This window comes from Pelodiscus sinensis, chromosome 10 (assembly GCF_049634645.1).
Source record: "Pelodiscus sinensis isolate JC-2024 chromosome 10, ASM4963464v1, whole genome shotgun sequence".
In the NCBI taxonomy this organism is placed as follows: Eukaryota; Metazoa; Chordata; order Testudines; family Trionychidae; genus Pelodiscus; species Pelodiscus sinensis.
This window is the reverse complement of record NC_134720.1, coordinates 48,945,265-48,951,264: the sequence shown is the minus strand read 5'-3', so window position 1 is coordinate 48,951,264 and position 6,000 is coordinate 48,945,265. Positions and strand designations below refer to the sequence as shown.

Here is a 6,000-nt window from a genome sequence, read left to right as displayed (position 1 = left end):
TGACAAGGGCTGCGGGAATAAGGGCGGGCCTATTACCCCACCCCGTGGATTTGCCGGGGGGAGGGAGCTTTTCTTATCCCCAACCTCGGCCTCGAACTCTGGCCCCAGGCGTTGTCCACCCCCGGGGACTACAAACCCCAGCATGCAACGCCCCTCCCGGAGGTCCTGGGTCTCCTACGCGGCTGTCTAGCCGGGGAGACTACAAATCCCAGAACGCAGTGCGCCAACTTGATCCGAACGGCTTCTGATGCCGCAGGAGCAAGCTGTCGCGGTGCATATTGGGACGTGAAGTTTTCGCGTCCCCGATCCGCGCAGCTCTCCCTCGGTGCCCCACCCGGCCTTGCTGGAGGCGCATGCGCGGAGGCTGCTGGGCGTGGGCTGGGCATGCGCGGAGGCGGCGGCTCTGCAGTAAAGCGAGGGGAGCGCTGTGGGGAGGGGGAGTCCGCAGCCATCTTGGGGACTGGCCGGAGAGGCGGCGTGAGAGCGGGCGGCACCGGCAGGTGAGGCCGGGTAGCGGCTCCTGGGGCGCGGCGGGGCCGGGAGGAGACTCGGGGCCGGGCTCCCCTGGGGGCCGCGGGGCTCTGGCTAAGGGCGGGGGGCGCAGCCTGCCCTGAGGGGGGCCCCCGCGTGTCCTGTGTCCCGGGTGGGGGCGGGGCTGCCCGGGAGGGGGCACAGCGGGGAGAGGGTCCCTGTGTGGGGGGGGGTGCGGGGAATGCCCCGTGTTTTGGGGGGTGTCCCGGGTGGGGGCGGGGCTGCCCGGGAGCGGGCATAGCGGGGAGAGGGTCCCTGTGTGGGGGGGGGGTGCGGGGAATGCCCCGTGTTTTGGGGGGTGTCCCGGGTGGGGGCGGGGCTGCCCGGGAGCGGGCATAGCGGGGAGAGGGTCCCTGTCTGGGGGGGTGCGGGGAATGCCCCGTGTTTTGGGGGGTGTCCCGGGTGGGGGCGGGGCTGCCCGGGAGGGGGCATAGCGGGGAGAGGGTCCCTGTGGGGGGGGGGGTGCGGGGATAGACCCTGTGTCGGGGGGGTGCGGGGAATGCCCCGTGTTTTGGGGGGGTATCGCAGGAGCGTGCAAGAGAGAGAGATGGGGGGGTGGCCACGGTCGCTGTCTGGCCGCGTTATTCTGAACCTGTAAATAACGCCCCCTAGCCCCCCTGGACCGGCCCGACAGCCCCCTGTGGCTAGCGTCTTGTGCCGCCCCAGTGCACGGGAAAGACCCCTCCTGGGGGCGGGAGAGCTCGGCTTTGAGCTCACCAGTATCTGCCTGGGTCAACGCTTGGGTGGGAGACTCCAAGGAGAATACAGGCACTGCAGGAAATGGTGATAGGTGGCTTTTCGCCTGTGTCAGCATACAACCCACGGTTCTCCTGGGTACTTGTAAAAGGCCGTATGCTGAGAAGAGAGGAAAACTAAGGTCCTGTGACTGCTACGCTCTGACCCTTCACTAGGTTAAGTAGAATAGTGATAGAAATGTAGCTGTGTTAGTCTCCTGTAGCTGAAACAAAATACAGGACTATGTAGCACTTTAAAGACTAACAAGATGGTTTATTAGGTGGTGAGCTTTCGTGGGCCAGACCCACTTTCTCAGATCAAGTAGGTGAGGGTTTTTTTTGGGGGGGTGGGTTGTAACTGGGATGTTATCTTTGTAAATTGTAGCTGGGCTCCTCAAAGATCTCCTCCAGTTCCTTTTGGATATAATTCTTCCTTTCTTGTGTAGGGTTGCTGGCCAGCTGTTGAATAGCTTGTCTTTCTCCATCCCAGGACTGCGTAGTGCTGAGCCACTGACAAAGGAAATAGATATTGATGATAGCTAAATGCTAATATTTGTAGTCCACTGTTCAGAATGCAGATACCCTCATCACTAGATGAGAACACAATCTATTCCATGTATCCATTCTACAGCTGCAAGTCCTTGAGTGAAATGAGAATTAAGTTAGGATGTGTTGATCTCTCTTGGAGGTCATGTGGTATATTCTAATATGATGGGCTAAAGTAAGCAAAGGCCTCAAGTACATCGGGAGTATCCCCTTCCCAAAGCTATCTGCGTTCTTGATGTAAGCATGATCATGGATTGCAGCTTTTCAGTAAATCCTACTGGATTGAGGCATTGCATAGCTCTGGTAACTGTAAACTGTTGTTCTAAGGTTTAAAATGAGGTCTTTATCACACAGCTCTTCCACTGCATTTCCTTTCTCTGGGCTTTTGGCTTTTATACAGTTGCAGGAAACCCATTGTTTATCTATCATTGCAGTTGGCTTCTCTCCACATGAGGAAGCTAATCTTATCTGATTGGTCTTTCCTATTTTAAGCTGTAGGTTTTTTTGATCACCAGTCTTCTCCCCTTTGCACTACAGACTAGGCAGCCCAAAGGTGAAGTCTGACAGCAAACTCAGAACCTGGCACCCTTGCAGGTAGGCAAACCTGAATGCATTGTCCATTCCAAAGGTCTGGGATATTAGGGGGCCTCCTTAGTGAGTGCACATTCTGTGTTGCTACAGGCTGTGTTGACACTGAAGAGTCTGTTGCCATAGCTAAGCTGGCATTATAGCCCCCTGATGTAGCATGTACCAGGAGTTTTTCTGCTGGTGTGGGAATGCCAGTTACCCAAACCACACTATCCGTGCCATGAGAAGGAAACCTTCTTCTGTTGGCATAGATGCATCTATTCTGGAGGATTTGTTGACATTGCTGTGATGATGTGATGTGTGGATTTTGCACACCATAACTGACAGATGTTGGGGTTAGGGGTGGCTTGCAGCATGAGGAGTTGAGAAGTAAATGATTGAAAATGTTCATTGGTGTTGTAATGAGGGAAAAAAATCTCTTTTCTGTCTTATCCTTTGTTCATTCTTAGTCTAATTCCGTGTGTCAAATGCATCAAATACTTCTACCAGCCTGCAGCATCCTTTCACTTTAATGCAAAGAGGTGACCAGCAGAGACTTCAGGCCCCAATAGGCAACATTTCATTTTGATTCCAGGAGGAGAGCAATGAATATACAAGTATTAAGCTAAAAGCATGCTGGGACCCGGAACTCAGAATGTTTTTTCACTTAGCAATGGCAATAGGAAACTTGCTGTTGAGTGGGGCCTAAATTATCAATTTTCTTAAGCTCTTGCACCCGAAGCGTAAGCTTCTAGCCTTTAATCTTCCAAGGTGGATGGAATGTAACTCATATTCATGAGATTCTAGAACATCTATCTGCTTGTCAGAGCTTTGTCAAGAAGCATGAAATGAAAGATGGGACTGTTGTTGTTGAGAGCCCTATAAGCAGCAGTGAAACTGAGCTGATGCGTTACTCAACTTCACACTGCTGGTTGGAAGCAGTGGAGGGAGAAGCTGGAGCTGTCTCTTGCAAAGAAAGTTTGGTGGTCAGAGGCTAAGGGAGGGACCATGTAATGAGAATCTATTCCTTCCATATGTCCAAGTCTGCTTGGAGCAGAGAAGCAGAAAACGGTTCCTCACTGTCAGTAGTGCTTCAAAGTGACACTTGTTAGCCACAAACTATGAAACATGGCATCCTCAAGTGAGATCTACAAAGAGCCTCTGATAGGAATCCCGGTACTGTTCCCTCCTGCCTTCTTGTTCTGAGGACTTACTGAGCAGCTCTTAATTAGATATTGTCTCAAACTCCAGTGGTGTACCCCTTTCTCCTGTAACTATCCCTGGCTGAGTTTAGACCTCCATATTTAAAAGGTGCTGGATATTTGCAAGGATATTAAAATAAGGGCAACAGCTGGCTGTTCTCACCATAAATGATATGCAGCTCTTGATCGGGATGTTAAAATGCATTTATTTTTGTAAACATGTAACTGGCTCACCAAGAGCACAGGGTCCTGCCTGCCTTCTGATCCATTGTGCTGCCTCAATTAGCGGCAGTGCCATAGAGGTGGGGGTGCATGCAACTGTGACGGTTAATAAATATTAATATCCCTAGCTCAGAGCTTTATAAGACACCATTAGATGCTTGCCAGAGAAGTGTGTGCTTAAATAACCTAGTGTTATATCACCTGCTTTGTGCTGTAGGATAGTATTGTTTGATCCGATAAACTCAACTCCAACTAGAAAGTAATTGGCTTATTAAGAAGCCTCATTTTGCTTAAGTCAGATCTGTCAGAATTAACACCCTTCCTCTTTCTGCCACTGTCACACTTGTACTGGGTTTCAAGAGTCATCTGCTTTACCATGTAATGTTTTGTGCAATGCTGAATTCCTGCCTCTTGGTTGTGAGTTGCATAGGACTCATTTCTGTAAAAATATTGCTACTCAGAGGCACATTCTCCTGGATTATTCCTGGGGCTATCCTCATCTAGCTGATGGCTCTTGTGCTGCTTAGTCAGTAAGCTTATTAATGTTTGGGAGCCTCACTCACTACTTGGAAATCACAGCTCAAATCAATTTAGTAGGGTACTAAACAAACAAGATCACTTGGGCAATGAACAGCAGACCAGATTGGGTGATGGCTGGTGAAAACCAGTACTGTAAGTCTCATGCTTTCTGGGAAAATAGTTATTTTTCAACTTTCATGCATTTCCATCCATGTGTAGCTTGTTCTGGGGAAAGATACCACTTTGAGAGCAGTAGACTGAGCATTTCTTAGCTGGAGTAGGTAAGAGCAGTGCAAACTTTCCCAGTATTACAGGTTCCCATCAGAGTGCCTCATTGATCATCAAGCCAAGCTTCTTGATGGCTACTAAGAACAGGACTGGAACTGCCCACTTGTTTTGCAAAGGGTCTGTTGCACATGGAGATGGCTGTTGGTAGTGACTAAAAGCCAAGATTGCTAGTGATTTGTCAGGTATTGCATCCATCTACCAAAACTTAACCAACCAACTGCCAGAAAAGAAAAGGTCAAGACAGCCAGGGAAACCATTTTTTAAATGTTGCTCTGATAACTTACAGTAGTGCCTTTCAAACTTTCTAGGGTGCGTACCCCTTTCTAAGTGGAGTCTACCACATACCCTCATTCAAGAGAGGGTAATAATAAATTCCCATCCTGCTGGCAGACTTGCTTTAAACTACAATTTCAAAGGTGTAGTGGGGCTGCAGCACAGAAGCTTGGCATACTGCATGTCAGGTTTTTTTATGACAGGAAGAATTTCAGCAGAGCTGTGTGGTTTTTTTTTTTTTTTAACCACTCTTCCCGAGAAGGGGAATTCTCTGAAATGAGCCAGTGAGAATTTACTTTTCAGATGTGTATTGGTGTGTTTGTTTTAGGAAAGTCCATGGTTTCCGTAATAGGATGCAATAATGGCCTTAATGACATCGGAGTTCCTCATTTTTCTAGAAGAACTGAACTTGGAACTATTGCAGGTGTTTCCTGCCATCACCTGAGTAAGGAAAAACTGCCAAGATTGGGTTAGAGCTGTGGTTCTCCACCTATTTATCATTGTGAGCTGCACATGAAGTGCTGATGTGGGCCACATCCACAGTGTATATTTTCTACCTATGTGGATGGCCCTAAGCACGTCTTTTGTTGATTGCGCTGCAGTTTGGATTGAGAATCACTGGTTTAGAATCTGGAATTGGGAATGTTGAAAGATGGTAGTTACCCCAATTTCCTCCATTTCTCTGCGGAATCTTGTCTTTCTACTCTAAGGGTACATCTAGACTACATGCCTCTGGCGACAGAGGCATGTAGATTAGGCTACCCGACATAGTAAAATGAAGCGGCGATTATTTAAATCGCCGCTTCATTTTACTATGTCGGGTAGCCTAATCTACATGCCTCTGGAGACAGAGGCATGTAGTCTAGACGTACCCTTTGAGGTGTGGGGCATAGAGTAGTGTAGGAGGCTGCAAATGTGTTGGAAGGAGTGCTTGTAAGCACAACATTCTCCTTTCCCATTTGAAGCTACTGCCCCCTCCCTAATCTGTTTGGCCTGGCCAGGCTGGTGGGTGACTTCTATTCACAACCCTGTTGTGGGCTGCTGATTGTGGGCTGGAGGGGGGCATGCTTCAGACAGTGGGAATGGGATGGGGGGAGAAATAGGATGAACAGTGACCA

The 6,000-nt window shown here is 49.4% G+C and overlaps 1 protein-coding gene across 2 annotated transcripts in view; it reads left to right on the top strand.

Moving 5' to 3' along the window:
* The first annotated feature begins 346 nt into the window (after positions 1-346).
* Positions 347-6,000, top strand: part of AP2M1 (adaptor related protein complex 2 subunit mu 1) — a 42,043-nt gene continuing 36,389 nt past the window's right edge. Inside the window, exons 1-2 of one of the 2 annotated variants that reach the window (XM_006138455.3) lie at positions 401-500; positions 2,349-2,405. The gene's annotated coding sequence lies outside the window, so the exon portion shown is untranslated. Of the gene's footprint in view, positions 501-2,348; positions 2,406-6,000 lie in introns of both variants that reach the window. The other variant, XM_075938119.1, reaches the window with a different exon arrangement.